At 37.8% G+C, this 21,992-nt stretch overlaps 1 protein-coding gene and 1 pseudogene across 4 annotated transcripts in view; both read left to right on the forward strand.

Annotated features, from left to right (window-relative positions):
- Gulp1 (GULP PTB domain containing engulfment adaptor 1) overlaps positions 1 to 21,992 on the forward strand; it is a 224,472-nt gene that overhangs the window by 23,847 nt on the left and 178,633 nt on the right. The window contains exon 1 of one of the 4 annotated variants that reach the window (XM_029477703.1): positions 19,650 to 19,865. The exons of the other annotated variants lie outside the window; for them this stretch is intronic. The gene's annotated coding sequence lies outside the window, so the exon portion shown is untranslated. Of the gene's footprint in view, positions 1 to 19,649; positions 19,866 to 21,992 lie in introns of those variants that run through there. 4 annotated transcript variants of the gene reach the window in all.
- Positions 1 to 21,992, forward strand: part of LOC110295045 — an 85,405-nt pseudogene that overhangs the window by 23,508 nt on the left and 39,905 nt on the right.

A 21,992-nucleotide genomic window follows, 5' to 3' on the forward strand; every position in this document is an offset into this window, starting at 1 on the left:
CTTGTGAGGAACAGGGACCTTGCCTGCCAGAGCATCAACTACTTTTTTAAAGTCATTTTGTATTTTAAGCAAGAAATATTGCTTCTAAAGAATGGGAAACTTTTGTTTTCTATGATAGATGTTTACGGACTTTGCTCTCATACTCTTTTGGCTTCATGAACATGACTACAGATATACCCATATTAAGTTTCTTCCCAACCATGGAGTTAGACACCATTAAGTTCTTTTACTAATATTGACTTTTCTTTTTGCCCTTGAGCTTTTGTGTCCTTCCTGCTTTCTGTCTTTATCACTCACATTTTGCACCAGGTTTGGTGGTGATAAGTGTAGTTGTATCACTTTGTTGTCTAGGGAGACATTCTGTGCACTTTAGACATTTAGAAATAGCCCTGGGCTCTGCTTGCTTGGTGCTAGGAGAAATTGCTCAGTTGGCACGATGCAGAATGTCTCCTGAAGTTCTCAAATATTTAAATCAGCATTGTCAAATGTTCTAGGAATATCTCGTATTTCCTGGTGGGAGGTGAACATGGAACAGTTCAGATAAAGTATTTGGGATAAGTAGCATTTAGGAATTCACCATAATTTTCTAAGAAATATTTTTCCTGACCAGGTCATAATGAACTCCAAAGTATAGTTAAAATTGTCTTAAATATAAGTGTGAATTCCATTAATACATAGTTGACACATTTAAAAACTAAAATATTTTTTTCATAAAAAGCACTAACTCTTAAAAATGTCCTCATTTACATATCAAAATGTGAGTAACACCAAATCCAGAACTAATATATTTATGTCTTCATAGAGGTTCATGCAGAATCATATTTCATTGTAATTTATAAAGTACATATTAAGCTAAAGCTAATATTCATGCAATTTCCACTTTTATTACTTTTTTTTTTTGCAGTTCACTCCTTACTCCCAACCTAATTTGCTGTCCCACAGTTCCTCATCCTATTCTTTCATCCCCTCCCGCCCCCCCATCTCCAAGAGGATGTCTCCACACTGCACCAGGCTTCTCCACTCCCTGGGGCCTCAAGTCTATAGAGGATTAGGTGTGTCTTCTCTTACTGAGACCAGACCAGGCAGTTCTCTGCTGTATATGTATCAGGGTCCTCAGACCAACTAGTGTATGCTGCTTGGTTGTTGGTTCAGTGTCTGAGAGAGAGATTTCAGGAGTCCTTGCTAGTTGAGACTGCTGGTCTTCCTATGGGACGAACTCCTCCTCAGCATCTTCCAGCCTTCCCTAATTCAACTACAGGGGTCCCCGACTGAAGTCCATTCGTTGAGTGTAAGTATTTGCATTTTTCTTAGTCATCTGCTTGCTGGGTCTCTCAGAGGACAGTCATGCTAGGCTTTTGTCTATAAGCACATCATAGCATTGGTAATTATGTCAGGCCTTGGAACCTTCCCTTGAGATGGAATCTAAGTTGAGTTGGTCACTGGGCCTCCTTTCCCTCGATCTCTTCTCCATTTTTTTGTTCCTGAATTTCTTTTAGACAGGAACAATTCTGGGTCAGAGTTTTTTACTGTGGGATGGCAACTCTATCGCTCTACTTGATGCCCTTATACTTCTACTGGAGGTGGACTCTACAACTTCCTTCTCCTTCCTTCTCCCCACTGTTGGGCATTTCATCTAAGGTCCCTCCCTTTGAGTCCTGAGAGTCTCTCACCTCCCATGACTCTGGCACTTTTTAGAGGATCCCCCCACCTTCCACCCTACCTGAGGTTGCATATTTCCATTCATTCTGTCATCCCTCAGGGCTTCTCTCCTGTCCTTCCCCAATATCTGATATTATTCCACTCTCTCCTCTCCTCTCCTCTCCTCTCCTCTCCTCTCCTCTCCAAATCCCTCCCTTCCTCCCTCTGCTTCCCACAATTGCTTTCTTCTCCCTCCCAAGTGAGATCGAAGCATCATCACTTGTGTCCTTCAGTTTGTTAATCTTGATTTCTATGGCTTGTATTGTATTGAGTTTTGTTCCTAAGTATTTTGAACCCTTTTAGCTAATACCTACTTATTAGTGAGTACATATCATGCATTTCTTTTTGGGTCTGAGTTACCTCACTCAGGATGATATTTTCTAGTACCATCGATTTGCCTATAAAACTCATGATGTCCTCATTCTTAATAGCTTAATAGCATTCCATTGTGTAAATGAAACATTTTCTGTATCCATTCCACCTTTGTAGGACATCTGTGTTGTTTCCAGCTCCTAGCTACCACACATAAGGTTGCTATGAATATAGTGGAGCATGTGCCTTTGTTGCATGGTGGGGCATCTTTTTGGTATATGCTTGAGTGGTATGGCTGGGTCTTCAGGTAGAACTATTTCCAAGTTTCTGAGGAACCTCCAAATTGATTTCCACAGTGGTTGTACCAGTTTGTAATCTCACCAGCAATCAAGGTTTGTTCTTCTTTCTCCAAATTCTTGCCAACATGTGCTATCTCCTGAGTTTTTGATCTTAGCCATTCTGATTGGTGTGAGGTGAAATCTCAGGGTTGGTTTGATTTGCATTTCTCTGATGACTAAGGATTTGGAACATTTCTTTAAGTGTTCCTTGGCCATTTGATATTCCTCTGTTGTGAATTCTCTGTTTAGTTCTACAATCCAGTTTTTTGATTGGGTTGTTTGGTTTTTGGGGGATGTTAGCTTCGTGAGTTCTTTATATACTTTGGATATTAGCCCTTTATTGGATGTGTAGGTTGCCCAATCTGTAGGTTGCTGATTTGTCCTATTGACTATGTTCTTTGCCTTACAAAAGCTTTTCAGTTTCATGAGGTCCCATTTATCAATTCTTGATCTGTAGCCTGAGCCATTGGAGTTCTGTTTAGGAAATCTCCTCCATGCCCCACTCCATGCCAATGAGTTTGAGTCTCTTTTCCACTTTTTCTTCTATTAGATCGAGTGTATCTGGCTTTATGTTGAGTTCCTTGATCCATTCGCTTTGTGCAAGATGACAAATATGGTTCTATTGCCATTTTTTTCTACATACACACTGCCAGTTAGATCAGCACCATTCTTTGAAGATGCTTACTTTTATCCATTATTTATTTTCTGCTTCTTTTCAAAGATCAAGTGTTCATAAGTGTGTGGGTTTATTTCTCAGTGTTCAACTCTATTACATTGATAAACCTGTCTGGCTCTGTACCAATGCCATGCAGCTTTTATCACTATTGCTCTGTAGTAGAGCTTGAGGTCAGGGATGGTGATTCTCCCATAAGTTCTTTTATTTTTGAGAATTGTTTTTGATATCCTAGGTTTTTTGTTTTTCCATAAGAAATTGAGAATTGTTCTTTCCATGTCTTTGAAGATTGTCTTGCAATTTTGATGCGGATTGCACTGAATATGTAGATTGCTTTTGGTAGGATGGTCTTTTTTACTATATTAATCCTAACAATCCATTAACATGGGAGATCTCCCCAGTTTCTGAGGTCTTTTTTGATATGCCAGGATATTTTATATTATTTGCGACTATTGTGAAGGGTGTTGTTTCCCTATTTTCTTTTTCAGTCTGTTTGTCATTTGTATAAAGGAAGACTACTGATTTGTTTGAGTTAATTTTATATCCATCCTCTTCACTGAAGTCATTTATAGCTGTAGAAAGTAAGGCTAGAATTAAATAACAACAGAAACAACAGAAAACCCACATACCCACGGACACTGAATTCAATTGTCTACTCAATGATAACTTTGTCAGAGAAGAAATAAAGAAAGAAATTAAAGACTTTCTGGAATTCAATGAAAATGATGACACAGCAAACTTATTGGACACAATGAATGCAGTGCTAAGAGGAAAAGTTGAAACACTAAATGCACTTGTAAAGAAATTGGAGAGAGACTACACTAGCAACTTAACATCACACCTGAAATCCCTATAACAAAAGAAGCAAACACATCCAGGAGGAGCAGATGGCAGGAAACAGTCAAACTCAGGGCCAAAATCAATCAAATAGAAACAAAGAGAACAATACAAAAAAAATCAACAAAACCAAGAACTGGTTCAACAAGATGGAATAGAACTGAAGACCCAAGGGAATGACAATACAACCCCCTCTTTTTTTTTTTTTTTTTTTTACCTGTTTGCTCTTAGTTCATAAACTTCAGTACTCTTTCAGCGTTCAGTAGAAGGGGAAAGCTGAAGCTGGTTCCAGCTTGCTTAATTCTAGATCTCCTCAGGAATGCCATTAAAAACAGTTCAAGCATGTAGCTGGATATACTATTCATGGTGGCTTATGATGATCCAGATTTATGGCTATTCTTTTACCATGCATTTCTATAGTGGAGTCTCATTTTCTTGGAAGGCTGAAGTTCTGTTATTTCAGCTGGTTTGTGGAGGTTTCTCTTGGACACTAAAATTTTATGGCTGTTGGTAGTAAAGGTCACATTTCTTTAACTGTAGACTATCTCTGAGGAACATCAGAGCTAGCCAACTTCAATTCCTACTCCTTTGCTGACCCCAGCTTGGACCTTTCGGTACCTCTCTCTTGGTTGCAGGAAACTTCTCAATTTTCCTCTCAGCTTTTGCTCTTCTCTACTCCCATTTCTTGCCAATCTGATTCTGTTTCATTTTGGACAGAAGCCTCTGGAATCTTGACTTTTGTCAAGGCCTCTCTATTCTATTCCCTTTGCCATCTGCCCTGTCCTTTTATTAATTGTGCTCTACACAAACTTACTATCCTCTGAGCTTAGGGAGTTTTATATTTGCTGTGCAATACTCACATCCCCTTTTGTTAAGTTTTAAAAACATGAATATAAAACCATTCGCTATACTTGAAAGTTCACCAGCCATTTTATTTCCCCATTAAGCATTGTGGGTTCTCTGAAAATAGGTACATATTCTTCTTCTTCCAGAAATGCCACTGAATTTTTTTATGTTATTTTATTTATTTTGTTTTACTTTTTATGGCTAGATTACAATCTCTGCTGATAGGAAAGACTTGTGTTATAGAAATAGGTATATCTTATTTCTGATCTGTTTCTTATATCTGCTTCAGGTAGGGACTATCTTGTGGTAGGAATTGGTTAATAGTGTAGGTATTTCATTCATTGCATGCAAAGTTTCATGTTAGCAATAACTAAGAGTGGTAAGAGTAAATAAGGATTATTGATGAAGTAATACTATTTTAATACTTAGTTAAACAATATCCTGAAGAATCTCAATGATTTTGCCACCCACAGAGAAATAACTTCCTTTTCTAAAAACACCACCACCCTCCAAAAACCATAAAGACACTGTGAGGAAGTTATGTGTGGAAGTAGAATGTAAAGTGCAGTATTTCAAGAATAGCTGATGATGACTTGGACAGATATGTATGTGTATCTACACATTTAGAAAAGAAGATGCTTTCTTGTTTTTCAAGTTTTTACGAGCCCAATTATTCATTTTGAGCCAGCTGGGGTTATCTCTGAATTTTAATGCCAACTTCTAGTTTTGAATTGGAAAACTAATATGGCACAGCAGTAGACTACATGGCATTTCATTCTCTCATTTTGATTTTTTAATGAAATATCTTCAATGTATAACATTACTACACAGGGAAACCAACTAGTATGTTTACAAATAGAATATGCAAGTGGTTTATGTTAGAATATGTTAGTGGTTTACTAACTCAAATAATGGAGCCTTATAATTCAGCTCCTGAAAACAATACGTTGCTTTTACACTTTTCCTGATTTTTTGGTGAAAGAGGTAACATACATAGCATAGAAAAGGTACCAGAACTTAGCCTAAAGGTCTAACAACTTAAGCTTGGGCTGACAAGGATGCAGGGTCAGAAGAATGGCCTCTCATGCTGCTGCTCATGCACAGGTGTTTGAGGTTACTCTGCACCCATTTCTGCATTTAATTGGGGCCAACGGCATTAATTAAATAATTTCCCTGAACATTCTGAAACTCAACCCTCTAACAATAACTGCTTGGTGACTGTACAAAGTGACAGCAAACTTTTCAGTGCCCCATTTTATGAAAAATACTAGTCAAACATTCTTTTAAATGACTACATTTTTTTCCCTCTAAGACACAGATGAGAGTAAATATAGAGCCTCTGTTTGATTACCGTAGACATTTAGAATATGATTTCATTTGAGGTGTAGACTGACTTTTACTCCGCTGAATTCAATGGCAAGTGTGGAAGTAAACACAGAACTAATAAAGATGGATGCTTTGATTAGTATGTATTTTTCAAATGCCAGTATAGATACTTAAACATCTTTTCCTTGCCATAATTATGCTATTAATGTAATATAATAATGTATACTCCCCTTTATGCTTTCTGATCTCACACACCTATTCCTCAGTCTTGAAAGGATCAGGCATAACAGATCAACTTTGGAGGCAGCCCTCCATTCAGTCATATCTCCATTGTTGAATCTTGTCTATAATTTCTCCATTGTTGTTTGCTGTTGACACATCATCAGCTGACAATTTATATCACTCATTGTGGAATCAGAGGCCTATGGCCAAATTACAAACCCCTAAATTAGAGAAGCTTACCCTTTCAACCTGCTGCTTCTACATTTGGACAAAAGCATTAGACATCTCAGCAGCAACCTTGCTTTTATTTAATTTTAAGACCAAAGGCAATTGCAGTGAACACAACATGAGGTGATGCTGTATACTATTATGCAAAGACTTTTTGTTCCAGTCTACTGTAAAAACCGAAGGGCAATTGAAATCAACTGAAAAGAAGACACTTTGACATTAGAAAGACCTGTATTTTCAATATACCTTCTGGGAGAGTGGGAGAGCCAAAGTCCCTGTCAGCTCATTGATAGTGCTGTGTAGGAATTAAGGGTTTTGACTGGTATAGCCAAAGGCGTCAAGAAGGTTGAAGTATTTTTTTCTTCAGTCTGGATTAATGGTAGGCCTCTATCCTGAGTAGGAGAAGCCTACTACTGATACACAACTCCTGAAAATTACTTAGTATCATGCCTTATGATCTCCAAGAAAACTCTGCAGGTGGGCTCTCACAGCAGAGAGCATTGACATAGAAGAAACATAAGTGTAATGTCATAGCCACAACATTGACAAGTAGTAGAACTGGAACAGTAGAGTAATTGCCCCTTTTGGGGACAGAGATCCCTAAATGTCTGAAACTCACAGTTTATACTCTGGCCCAGTGAATCACTAGTATCCCTATGTCTCTTTTTCAAATAACTAAACCAAAGATTTCTGTGAAGAGAGAGCTGGCTGATGCATTTGTAGTATGTGACCCAAGAGAAGAACTGAATTCTGTGACCTACCGGTTGTCTCCATTCCTACCTCAATTCCTAATTTAAAACATGATGCATCTTAAAAATCAATGAAACCACCTTGAAGATCTAGTGTAAGGTCAGATTTGGGGCTAGTTCACACTGTATGTTGTCTCATGTTGGATGTTCTTGATGAACGTGTGACCAGTATCTGTCTCTGTACCGAAATATTTCAGAATGTGGAGCGTATCATATTAGCTATCCTGCCAGCATAGCAAAAACATCTCAAAGATTTTTAGGTTTTTACCTTGTCTATCTTTGAGATATTTCTGCTATGTGGCAGGATAGCTTATGCAGATTCTATAGATAACTCTCCATAGAGAAGTGTCTACTGTCATAGAACCATTAGGAAACCCCATACTTTCCAAAAAGACATCCACTTTATGGCAAAGATGAATTTTAGGTTTGTAATTTATATCCTGAGCTTAGCTCTGTACCGTAATTGTGTTTCAGGTTGTATTTCCCATGGATCCTTGTATTCTGCCTGTCTAGAGAAATGTTTCATTGCCCACTCCTTTCATTGTTGTTATTTGGTGTGCTCCTCCAGCTGACAGAACAAGGTAACACCAAGGAAATCAGTGCCCTCAGCACACTTCCAGAAGGATTGCTTGTGGCTTTCTTAGTTGCTTCCTAGTGTATTGGATTTACACATACTGGCTAATTTCAATGATGAACAAACCTGCTAAGTGTCTTTGCTAAGTATCTGTTAGCTCATTACTTAGGTTTGTGGAATCCTCAAGGCAGTGTTCTGGGTGAGCTCAGGACTTGTTTGTGGCCTTGTTGAGTGCTATCATAATTGCAGTTCATCAACTGTAAAATCTAAATGACCTTTAAGAATCTAGTCGGCCCATCAGTGGAAAGAGAGGCCCATTGGTTGTGCAAACTTTATCTGCCTCAGTACAGGGGAACGCCAGGGCCAAGAAGTGGGAGTGGGTGGGTGGGGGAGTGGGTGTGGGAGCGGGTGGGGAATTTTGGGATAGCATTGGAAATGTAAATGAAATAAATACCTAATTAAAAAAAAAAGAAAAATAGCAATTTGTGACTTAGGTACTCTCAAATCTTAAAAAACAAAAAGAATCTAGTCAGGTGTTTATGACAAGAGTGTTTTATTATTTCACATATCCATTACTTAAGGCTCATTTAAATTTTCACCAAAATCCTGAAAAAGTAAGTCAAATTATCTTTGCTTTATAGATGAAAAACATGACATATAAATGATTAAAATAGTTTGCCTTTGGAATTAGTGGGATAATTAAGACATCTGATTGCTAAGGTTCACTGACCTGCTGTGCAAAATCCCATCAATAAAGGAAACTTAGCATAGTTGTTTATGATTTGTATAGTTGTTTATTATTTGGTAGTACCTTAACTGAGCCTCAGTAGTAGCTAAGTGCTGTTCTTCTGAGTCTAAAGTCTGGTGGTTTTAGATACCTTTAGGAATACAAATGATGTGATCACTAAATGCAGTTTTATTTCTTCTCTTTCTGTAGCAGAGTTTGTAATTATTGCAAAAAAAGCCAGATGTTAGTGGCCTTCTGGACTATATTCCCTTTCCTATGGCTGGCTTTAGCTTACAAAACCAATCTCAGCTATTAGGGCTGACACTGTGGTTTGTGCTGATGACTGAACAGACAGTGGCCACAATGTGACTCAGCACAGCTCTCCTGGCCTGGCTGCAGACTCAGCAGATCAGCAATCTGCCTGTGTGCAGCTTTGGTCTGCGGTGGAGAGGCTTATCTGGAAAGCCAGAGAAAACAAAGCAAGATGCCAGTGGAAGTCAATTGATGGCTCCAACTTCTCTGTGTGGTGTTATGTGTCAGGTTTATGAACCATATGGCCAGAGAGCTATTTTATTGTAGGGCCATTTAGCAAATAGGCTGGTGTCAGATTCCAGATAAATAAGTTTACATTTTGTGCTGAGAGCATTTTTATCAGAGGGTGCTGTGTTTTACAAGTACTCACATGAGAACAAGATGCCTACTGTACACAAGGCAATTGAAGGATTCCTCAGGGACCCACAGAAAGATGCCTTTCCTGTGTCAATAAAGACCTCTTTGTTTCACAGACATTTCCCTCATTTTGGACTGGAATGTTTGAATTAAAAAACAGATGAAGCAGGCTCTGCTCTGCTGGTGCCTATCCATTTGGGCTATTGCTTTGTGACATGTAATAACTATTTCTTGCAAGGAAGAGAAGTGTGTTTGTTTTTCTGATTTTTTTAACAAGTGTCTTTGACACTACTTGCATGCTAAAATTTTGGTGACAGGACTAAGGCAGCATAGTGACTCACTATGAACTTTCCATTTCAGACTTTAATGTTGTTCCCCAGGTTCTGACCCAAATCTTGGGTTTTATTCATGTGATTCGGTGTGAATTCACAGTTAGGTTGTTGTGGGATCTTTGTATCTCTATTCCGTTGCCTGTCATAAGCCCCATGTTACTAAGTGGTATCACACTTGCTGTGGACAGTCTTGGAATATAGCTAATACGATGTTTAGTTGCAGGTACATTTATTATGGATTTCGTCCTTTGTTGTCCTATGAATCATCTGAAATACCAATTTTGGAAGTTAAAAAATGGAATATGAGCAATTCTATGTGATTGTGAATACTTAATGTGTAGCGTTTGCTGTACTAATAGAGTTTATTTTCTGCAGGGGCTTCCTACTGTTCCTGTTGTTTCCATGTGAGCCTCTGCATCCAGAGGATGAGTGGTCAATGTACAAACAGAGGACCCTCAGTCAGAGGATCTGGGGTCAGCATCAAGTGGGCATGGAGGAAACTTTACCATTGCTAATAGAGGAGAGCAGAATTACAGAGTTAGGAGAAGCACATCTAGCTTAGTAATTATCTAAAAATATTAATGATTCTCCTGGGTTGTTATTATCTTTAGGAGAAATTATTTCAATTTGTTTTATTTGGCATTTAATTGCCTCCTTCCACCTCTGCCTTTTTCTGCTGGAGATTGAATCTACTTGGGAGGAAAGAAAAAAAGCCCTTCACTACCTAGCCATTCTCCCAGCCATATTTGTTCTGTAAATCTCCTTTATGCTCATTGTGCAAACTTCAAAGTTCATTATACTAAGTCTGGCCCTGAATGGGTGGTGTATGGAATAAGGTCCCTGTGCTAAACACTTTTTTTCTAGAAATATGGACGTCAATTTCAGGGTTTGTAGTCATAATTTTGTAAATTGGACAGATTTCTTTCAGTGGGAAAAACTATGTCACTGGATGAAAAAGTAAGGTCAGGCTCCATCTAGGGTGTGTAGAGTTAAGTTCCCGGAGTTAGGCTAGTGTAAGTTTCATGAGTCTGATATTACTAAGTCTACCAGTTTCCTCTCTCAGCCTTGTTCACACTTTTTCTATTTAAGATAATGACAATAAGCCAGCAGGCATCAAGAGTGACTGAGATTTCTGCCATATGGAACTGGGAATGGGCATGCAGGAATCTTCTTTTCTAATACAGGCCTAGAGTTTTCTTTGTTGTCCTTATGTTACCTGATTGCTATTACAATGAGCAGACATATTATTTCCTAATAGAGTCTCTATCAAGTTAATTCCTCAGTTTGCACAAGTAAAACATAAATGGCCTTTCCCCTTGTTCTGTTTTTCTTTTTCTTTGATTGCATTAGGTTCAAGCAGTACGAGAAAATGTAAGAGAAGATGCACCATTGTTCTGATTGCGATGCACAATGAGCAAGCAAATGTCACGCATAGTTCAGAAAATAGAGAAATTGGCAGCTCTAATAATGTCTTTTTGTCACCAAACTTATCTTTAGTGAGCTCCTCCTAGGGCATTCTGTGAGAGGCCTTGGTTGATTTACTCATGGTGAAAACAAGTAGACAGGGTGGATCTTAAAATATTTAATATTCTCCTGTCTTTTGTAGTATAGCATATATCTTATGCCTTGTTTTATTCAGTTTTAAAAACAAAATCATAGATAGCATTAGCACAATTTTCCCTTAATTAATTTAAATATTAATACAACAAGAAACCTGTGACTAGACAGGGAAAAGGAAGGCAGAGTAAAGAGTTTCAGAGACAGGGACAGGAAGAGAGGAGAAAAAGGAGGAGGATGAGAAAAGATGGATAGAGAAGAGGAGGAACCTCATCCACGTGGCTTTTATAGCCACAGGTAGCTATGAATATCATAAAGTGATAGAATGATTGGGATAAGTTGTCTAATCTAGGTGGGCAGCTTGTATCATTATCACTTGGCTCTGAATTATTGTGTGGGCATCTTGTGAACTGAGAATTTATTGATATATAAAACTGACTGACAGTGATAAGCTTCAGAGTTTTGATTTATGGGTTACAGGGATTTGTGACAGCCACAGGGGGTAGATGACTGTGAAGGGTCAAGCAGCTCTGAGACCAGTGAACCTGAGCTGAGAAGACTGCCACCTGGGGCTGACCATGGAGGTGGTGAGATCACCGGGGCCTGAGAGTATCTGGTACTAGTGTGGGATCGTGCATTTATTTAATATTTCCTACAACAGATAGCTATGCTTTACATCAAAGGTCATGAATCAGCTCATAATTATCTTCTCTCCTACCCAAAGCCAGAGGAGTTGTTCTTAAGGAAATATTGTTTATACATCATGTTTAAAACCATATTCAAAAGGAAATTGCCATTATATCTACATTGATTCACTCAATACATTATATTTACATGCCAGATATGTGCTAGTTCCCATGTTATATTTTAGAGAGACCACAAAAGCAAGAAGACAAAAGTCATTGCTCTCTCTGTGTTAACATTTTAATTTGGAAGAAATGGGAGGGGAAAAAAAGAATAAGAGGTCAGACAATGATGTGTGTGATGGGAAAGAAATATAGTAGCCAAGAGGACTAGTGGGCAATGCATCGTACAAATGCATTAAATCTTCGCCTCCAGATCTGCCCAACAGTCTTGCACCATCTGGTTTCTCTCTTGGAAGGCAAACCAGTGATCATTGTCTTAAGAGGTCTCCTGGAAAGAGATCTGAGGCAGGGAGAAGTGTGAATTTCAGCTTCTTTCTTTAGTTGGTATGCTCATGACTGCCCTCTTAAAATTTCCAGCACTTTTTTCAAGGCACTTTTCTCTTTGTTATTGTAATCTCTTTCTAGTTTCCACTATCTTCCTTTCAACATGTCCCTTTAGGACTGATGCTGGCAACAGCTTTGATATTACTACCCCAAGAACAGCATTTTCTCTTTTGGTTGTTTTTGAATCATTCCTAATTCCTTGTCAATACTCTTTTGTTACTCTCTTCAATTATCTCATTTATAGTGTGGTACCTATTTGCCAAGACCCTGTGCAATACAGATGTTGGTGTGTTCACGAGATGGCTTGGCATTGTTAGTGACACAAGTGAGGAAAAGAGAAAGTAATGCTGGCTTATGGAAAGGAATCTTTTTGCAAGAAACTCAAGATAACGCTTTTCGTAGAATGTAGGATGAATAATAGTACAGGCTAGATGAGGGATGGGATGAAATAAATAAGTAGGGGAGTGGTGAGAATTTTAGGCAGATCTAGAAGAATGATATGGTAAAATCATAGAAAGCCTTTCTAGAGTTTATAGCCAGTGTCAGACTGGAAGATTCTAATACATGCTTTAGAATTACACGTACTGCTTGGAGAGTATTCTGCATAGTAGCAAAGGTGGAAGATGGGGGATATCAGGAGGCTGCTGAAGAAGATGATGGTGATCACAGAGGGAGTGAGGAGTGATGATGCATTTTGGCAATTTGAAGATAGAGTCTTCTGAAGATTATAGCATGCTGAGAGAAGAATCTGGAATGATGCCAAGTTTAGCTACGAAATGGGTAGGCTTATCTTCTATGTTTTAAGGGCCACCTTTGGAAGAAAGGTTTAGGGAATGTTAGGGATTTGATATTGGTTCTCTTAGCATGACTCACAACTGGTATTTTGAGTGGCACTTTATGAGAAATATTTATGCTGGAGACATAAATTAGGAGTTATTGGTAAGTAGATGATATTTAAAGTTAAGAGAATTATTGAAATTCCTTAAAGTATTGATTCACAAACACTTTAGTTTGGTATTGTAATTATAATTTTTACTATAAATATATGATGGTTGGGTCAGTTCAGTCAACCTTCAGAAACATACAGATGCATAGATGCACATATTTAACACACACGCACACACACACACACACACACTCTCATTTGTGCATGCTCGTATGTTTGTGCATATGCGTATGTGGACAAACAATCACCTGGAAATGTGCCTGTGTGTTTAAATGTTGATATATCTTTATAAAGTCACAGGTACTCATACCAATCGTGAGTATAACAAGAAATCTCTTTAAAAATACTGTTTTTGAGAAGGCATTTTATTTAAATGCTGGGAACTGAGTGTAATCACTGCTTTTCCTGCCAAGTAGAATTAAATTATAACTCTGAGGAGAGAACACAGGGAGCATTATTGCAGCTGTCTTCTAAACGACAATCTCCTTTTAAAATGCAACTATTTTAAGCCATTTGTTTACAGAGTGGCATATTTATATGTGTAAAATTTCAAATACTTAGACCTGTGATTTCTCTTAACTTTCTAGGATTTTTTTTGAATAAAAGATAATTTGCAATAATGAAGTTTTTATCATCCAAACTGTTAGTTTTAGTGTCCTCTGGTGAAAGTGTCCTATGGCTAATCAGCCATATGAATTTTCAGCAAAAATTCACTAGATTTTGTCACTTTGTTTGAAATGAAGAATAAATTGGAACTCTGATATGTATACAGTCTCACGGGCTCTCTGTGATGGCACGAGATCTGTCAAAATGGGTCAGGAACTCCAGTGATGCCTGGAGGGAAGATTGGATCCACTTCCTTCTCCCTTCTATCCTCATAACCATCTTCCCAGGTAGCTCTTTCTTTTTGTCTCTGTAGCATAATTTACTCTGAAGATCCCTTAATTATTTTTTTTCACAGAATCTTGTAGTTGAGCCAGCCCATCTAAATGAGTTCATTTAACATCTGTCCTGATACAGAATGCCCACCACATCCTTGAGAGTAGTTATTAAATCTATTTGCAGAGTGTCAGCTGCTCATTAGCTGGGATGGTAGCCCTTTGCATTTCTTTTGTCCAGCCAAATATATTTTAAAAACCTCCATTTTTTTTTGGCCATTTTACCATGAGGATTTGTAAACCCTATTGTGGTTTAGTGGCTTTCAGAGTTTACTGTATGCACGGGTTACTTAGGGGGTTATAATGAATGCTGGAGGACTCCCTATTCCAAAGTGATTTTTCTGAATCAGGGATGGGTTCTAACAATGTACATATTTGTGTGTGTGTGCATGTGTATGTGTGTGCGTGAGTGTGTGTGTGTGTGTGTCTTTCATATTCCTGGGGCTTGCCAGATAATCTAGGTTGGACGGCCAGCAAACACCAGAGATTTCTGTGTCTTGGCTTTCTCAGAGCTGGGATTACAATAATACAGCACCACACTCCATCTGGAAATCATACTCAAGTCATCATGGTTATTCAGGGAGCACTTTCAATACAGATTTGAATAAACCTGTCACATCATTAAAAATGAAAGAATTAAAGATAGTTTATCACAAACTTGTGCCATAGAAAAGTCAATTGTAAAGTAGTTTGTGAAGCTGGGTATGGTGGCTATGCCTTTAGTATAGCACTCAGGAAGAAGACATAGCAGGTATCTTTGAGTTCAAGAATAGTTTGATTACACAGGGAATTCCAGGCTAGGCAGGGCTGTATAGTGAAACTCTGTCTCAAAAAGGACTACCAAAAAAAAAACTGAAGGAAAAAAACATAACAACAACAACAACATCATCAACATAAAAACCTTGTGTAGTACAATTTCACTTTTGAAATGCTTCAACCTTAGAGCATTTTGTGCACTAGGTTAGTGAGTTTGGGAATTTAGGTAACCAGTCCTTCAGTTCTGTCATGTGGGAACATTACAGGAAATAGATGGCAAGAGGTAGTGGGGAGACTATGAGGCCAGCAGAGTAATGTTATGATACAGTGATTGAGAGAGGCCAAAGCTGTAAAGGAATCAGAATTCTAGGTACTCCAGTGAGTGACATTTTTAGGCAAAGATGGTAAGAGGCTAATTGGTTTAGAAGGAGACAGGATTAGTGTTTTGTATTTCTTTCTAATTCAGAGGAGGCAGTAATTCAGTTTAACCTCTTTTAAATGTAAACTCCATCTTTTAAAATCACTCAGAGAACCTGCCTTCAAGTGAAAAAAAAATAAAAAGATAAGGTGATCCTTTAGCCTTTAGTCTCTGATAAAAGCAGACTGAACTCTTTGGGGTTAGAGGAAGTTTTGTGTGTTGGAAGCCAATAACTTTTTTTTTTTCTTAATGTCTGGTTTCCTCCTGCTTGAATTTTAATGACAATATGGCCAGTGTTTTAGTTTTGTTGGGGGCTTTCCTCTCAATCTTAGGAGCAACAGTTTGAAACCAGATGATTCTTAGAGAACTCTTCTGAGGAGTCCAGCTGCTACTCAGCTGTGATCACTCATTGTTCCGAAATAAGCAGCTTAGACTTAACTAGCCACACTTTGGACTGACCCTATACAAAGCTGTGTCTGTCCAACATAGACTGGGGACTCCCTGTGCTCCAGGCTCAGCTGGAGGATCTGCTGAATGTCACAGGATGGTTACATCACACTCTCTAAAGACTTGGCAATTTCTAGCATAACTTCACCCTAACACTGAACTCTCTGCTCCTTCTAAAAGTCCCCTCGAGGGCTAGGAATTGGAGAGGAGTCTAGTCCTAGGAAGACAGTAGAAAGAATGCTCTTTAAAACCTATTGAGAAAAAATGGACATTCACGTGTCCTCATTCCTGTACTGTAGAACAAAAAATCCAAAACAAACAAACAAAAAAACAAACAAATAGATTTGGGGGGTGACTAAAGAGAGAAATTTGCAATCTGGAATTTAAGTTAAACATTGCAAAAATTTCTGGGTAATTAGTTTAAGTAGGATTAAGAGTATGTGCCCCAGGGTCTCCGACATCCACCACTCCCTTGAACTGGTTAGGGGTCTAGATCTGGGGATACGGACCTAGATCCTAGGGTCTAGAACACTAAAACCCTGACTGGCTACATCTAAATCTGTATTTATGAAAGATTTCCCATGGAACGACTTGTACTGGTTTGTCAACTTTTCTGTAATTTTAAAGATATCTCAAAAATTTTTAAAAAGTTCAAAGGGGAGGAGGATGAAGAATATATTTAACATACAAAGATCAAAACTTTATAGAACTTTAGCTACCAAAAAAAAACTTATTAAAAGCAAAGATGCTAAGAGTGAAACAAAATTGATTTAGGTAGTGCTATTGGTGTACAAGAGGAAGTGACGGATGCTATTTAGTGGAATTAGAGATCAGCAAAGCCAAGTAACTAAAGCATTCTGAGCACAGAGAAAGACAGTCTTCTTAGGAAAGTTACTAATAAAAAAGAATCTCAAAAGGAAGAGAGAAGAGGGGTCTGACTTTAATGAAGGTTGTATTTAATACACCTGTGTACATATTTAAAATATAACTTTAAAATCAAATTTGAACACTAGTGCCAGGCTAGCAAGTGATAGAAGAGTTTTTTAGTTTTGAAAAAGCCTAGTTGAATGGAAGTCAGTCTTTGCTGGACTAGTGACTGTAAAGAGGCTTAGACACATTCCTCTCTTCCACATTCTTCCTTTTGGGGATATTGTGAATATACAGGCTCATAGGCAAGTAGTGTTTAAACTCTGCACTAGGTGATTGCAGATTTGTGTTAACCACACCTGCAAACGTTTCCTGGTCCTGTTTGACCCCTTTATACCCCTGTTTAGTCCTCTGCCTCTTCATCCTTCAGTTAGGATGCTAAGGATAATTTCATGAAAGACCTTTGCCAATTATGCCTGTTTGGATCAGGTACATTCCTTTGAGGTCCTGTGGCATCTTAGGTATGTCACAGCTTGCTGATTTTTTTCCTTTTGTATATTTATCTTATGAAACAGTAATTAAAGTGTTTTCAGTAGCTTAGCGTATTGCGTTCTTTTTTACTTAATAAATGCTTTAGAATGAAAGAAGTAAAGCTAACACTACTCTGGACCTTATCTTCTAGTGACAACAATATCTTTGGAGACTGAAATATGTTTAAGGCTAATACATAGGAGAAAAATTTAGATGCTTCAACCTGTGCAAGGCACATGCCTGTCACAGAGCAGATTTTTCAATACATTTTAGTTGTATGAAATTAAAGGCCTTTGTCATCTCTTCTAGGAGTACTCTGACTGTATTATTTTAAGGAATAATCCATTAGAATGTCAAGAGTATGTGGATTTAGGTATGGGTGTATTTCCTCATAAATGAATAATTACATTGATTTCTAATTATAAAGTATCTGAACATGCTATGTGTACTGGCTGGTTTTGTGTCAACTTGACAAAAGCTGGAGTTATCACAGAGAAAGGAGCTTCAGTTGAGGAAATGCCTCCATGAGATCCAGCTGTAAGGCATTTTCTCAATTAGTGATCAAGGGGGAAAGGCCCCTTGTCGGTGGGACCATCTTGGGTTCTATAAGAGAGCAGGCTGAACAAGCCAGGGGAAGCAAACCAGAAAGAAACATTCCTCCATGGCCTCTGCATCAGGTCCTGCTTCCTGACCTGCTTGAGTTCCTTTCCTGATTTCCTTTGGTGATAAACAGAAATGGGGAAAGTGTAAGCTGAATAAACCCTTTTCCCCCAACTTGCTTCTTGGTCATGATGTTTGTGTAGGAATAGAAACCCTGACTAAGACATTATGTTATAATGAGATCTTTAGATATGTAGGTCATAGATAATCCTCTAATATTCTTATGAGGCTCATATGAAATTTAGGGGCTGGGATTTAGATTCTGAAATGTGTAATTTTGAGACTCGTTCATTTCTAATCAGAATTGTCTTTGCTTTGCTCATTGTGCTTTTAAGAAGAAAGGAACAGGACACAAAGCCAAAAATAGTCATGTTTGATTAGATAAAGATAAAACACTTCCTTATTATACATAGATAGTTGTCAAAGGAAAACATATAGATGGCCAAATTTAAATAAAGGAATATTAGTATTACTGATCATCATGGAAATGCAAACAAAACTACAGTGGCCTTATTACTTCAAAACATTAAGAATAAATATATATATTTTAAAAGAGTAAGTGCTGGTATGAATATAGAAAAAAGGAACCTTGCATAGCATCCTGGTTCTAAGTGAAGCTGCTGTGGAAAAGAATATTAAAATTAAACCTTCATGATCCAGTCATCCCACTATTGGTTATATATCCAAAAGATTAGTATGTTGAAGAAATATTTAGGGTCCCATAATTATTGAAATACTATTTACAATAGCCAAAAAGTGGTAACAATCTACATGTACATGCATCATAGGCTAACTACTATTCAGGTATAAAAACATTGTATTAAGTGAGATAATCCAAGCACAAAATGACACGTGCTACATGATGTCACTACTAACAGTTCATTTAATAAAAGGTGAAAGTATTATACTATGTATTAGGGGGACAAATGTAGTGGTGGGAAGGGAAAGGTTGGCAAAGTTTAGTCAATGGGTATTCTGCTACTACTTGATAGCAGGAACCAACTGTGATGCACTTCTATCAGTATACTGATTTTTAAGAAAAGAATCAATGCATGTATGTATCAAAAAACTATAACAAAAGCTTTTTTTTTTTGAAAATCTTTACCATAAAGAAATTATGTTTTGGAGAGATATATATTCAACCTGATTGTAGGATTATACTGTATAAATGCACATTGAAATATCATGTAGTACCTACTATATGTCTAATTTAGTGCTTTTACATATTAACAAAGAAAACTATTCTAATTAAGTAAAAGAGAAGTAGTACCTGAAATGTCTTGAATCTTTCTTTCTGCAAATTTCTTGGTTGGAACTCAATCTCTATATTCCCCAAAGAGCCTATTTAAACACATTAGTGAGGCATTCACTGAACAACACATATTTTTAAGGTATATTACACACTATTGTAGATGCAAACAACATAGCAGTGTGTAGGACTGAAAATCTCCTTGCTTTGCACAGAGACCATGTTTTAGCCAAATGAGTCTAAAATAAACAAAGAAAACAAAACATGAGATCAGTGCCTTGGAGTAAATAGAAGAGCATGATGGATGATGAAGGCCGTTCTTGGTATGTGGTGATTGTTGTCTGTGAAGTAATATTTGGGATCTGCCGGTACAGCCAGCTTTGGATTAAGTTTATAGTGCACAGTCAGTTCAAGTCAGAGGGTTGCTCAGAGGCATAAATTGTGAACTTTGGTGAGCCGCAGATGATCAGGGATTCAGGAGAGAGAGCAGCCAGAGATGGATGAGAGCCTGGCAGCTCCAGACTTAGCATCATTGGCAGAGACTGTTCCTTCACAGCAATGTGCAGACTCTGAGCACATGACAGTGTTCTTACCACTCTTATACTCTGGCTGTCTTTGATGTTTTTGAATCTCCTTTCAATATCTTTGTTTAGCTTCATGTTTTGTAGAAATCCTTCTTTGTCAGTGCTTTTCTGGAATAACAGTCCACTGCCCCTGCTTCTTATACATTGGTGATGTCATTATACAACCATTTCTATCAACCAGATGCACACAGGTAAGACTTTAATTTAGAAATTAGCAACAAGAAAGAGACAACATAAGCTGCATTTTGCTTAATGGGAGCGGTAGTGGCAGAATTCCTAATGTAGTGGCTTGTGTCCAATGACTGCTTTGAAATAACCTTTGCTGAATGTTCCTGATGAAAGCAGCAGTATTGGAGGTTATGGGATCAGTGTTGTTCTTTCAGCACTTTTTTTGCTGACTGTAGAGCCTGGTATGTTGGCTGCCTTGGGATTTCCATGAGTGTACTATCCTCTGTAAATGTCTTTTTATTTAAATTAACTAGAATGCATTTCTACTGTTTGTACTGAGAACTCTGTGTCAAGGACCTAATCTTAAAAGTAAATTTACTGCTCACAGCTAAGAAGCACAGACTCGAATAGAGTCATTCCAATTCCAAAGTCTTGGATTATTTATTGGTCCATGGAGTAAATGTTGTGTAGTTCAAAATGATATTTTTATTAATTTTTTTCAAAAATAAATGCTTGTAAGCTTCCTCCTTTATCAAAGCTTTCTTCTCAGCATCCACGGGAGGACACTAATTACTCAGTTATACCTTCTATCCCCTTTTTCTTTTTCTTTTTTTCTTTTTTAACTCAAGGGACATGACATTGTATGAAGATGCTAGTTCCCAGATATATCACTGAAGGAGTGTGCTATCCCAGTCTCTCACTTACTAAGGAATTACTTATCGGGAAGAAGGACACATTCAATTACTAATCATTTTAATTTCCAGGAAACACTTTGTCGTATGTGTGATAGTCATTCTTTTGCTAGCATATGTAACCAGCCTTTTATTAAACTTACCATTTTGAACGGAAGGCAAAAGCTCATAAAATTTCAGTGCTTTTTAATAGCTTTACAAATGTAAAATGAAAGTAATTATTCCTGCCCATATTTATCCAGTGCTTATAGTAGGTTGATCTTGGAAGGGCTGTTAAAAACGTACGCGCTTCTCTCGAAGGCTTTATTTCCCATTTCTCCATCTGGCACTATACTATATGTTGAAGTTCTGAGTCTTTTTAAACTTCTGGCAATTTTATTTCCTGAAAGCTAATTTTAGAGGTTGAATTGAACGTGTTATCTTTCTTCACTGACATGTCAGTTGGTGAAGTGTTTTCACCATGACTACTAGAGAAGAAAGACCATCCTCTAATGCTTACGTAAGGGAAAATGTCTCCTGGACATACTTAGTTTGCTTAACTTGATAAAGATTTACCATTATGTGACCAAACCCGCTTAGTTAGTCAACAGGTTCTCCAGCGTGGGAGTGAGGATTAAAAAGAAAAAAAAATGTTATAGCATGACCCCAGTCAATTCTGAGCCTGAAGGCAAATTTAATTTTCCCAATCCGCTTATTATACCATCTTAATTACATGCAAGTATTAAGGGCGAGCAGTACAATAAGGAAATAACAAGGCAGTAAGCAAAGTCCCATGATTACTCCTGCGACAGTTGTTTAAAAGGGCTTGTCATAATGACCAAAATACTTGAGCCCACTTCCTTGTCCAAGTCCAAAATCTTGCCTGAAGCCTACTTCTTTTGTTGCACCCTAAGACTAAAATTCCTGCCTTACCCTACTTCCCTATTATAGCCTAAAGTTAGATTCATGCCCTGACGTCAGATTCCTGCCTAAGCTTACTTCCTTGTCATGACCAATGTCAAATTCCTGCCAGAAGACCATTTCCTTTTCCTTGGCCAATGTCAGCACCCCAAAGGGCTCTCTACAATTATAACAAATGGAGTAGCTGAGCAATGGAACACCCTGTTTTTCTTATTTAAAGGCCTTATGTCCTATGATGTCAGGATGTCTAAAAGAACTACTTATTTAGAATATTGATTTTAAAACACATTCTAGACTTTGAGTATCTACCTGAAATACCATTAGGTGCTGCATAGCTTTGGGTTGCCAGTGGAGGTTTAGAAGCCTTCTGTGTTACTCATGCTTACAGTTTTTGGTGACAGATTTGTGAGCATTTGTATGTCCCCCCTATACCCCCCCTCCATAGGGTGGAGACAATACTTGGAACAGAAATTCTCATCCTGGGATATTTTCTGTGTTTTCTTCTCTTTTGACATAATAATGGCATAATAAACATTTTAAATGATTTGTTACTCAAAA

The sequence above is a fragment of the Mus caroli genome, chromosome 1, assembly GCF_900094665.2.
Source record: "Mus caroli chromosome 1, CAROLI_EIJ_v1.1, whole genome shotgun sequence".
NCBI lineage: Eukaryota > Metazoa > Chordata > Mammalia > Rodentia > Muridae > Mus > Mus caroli.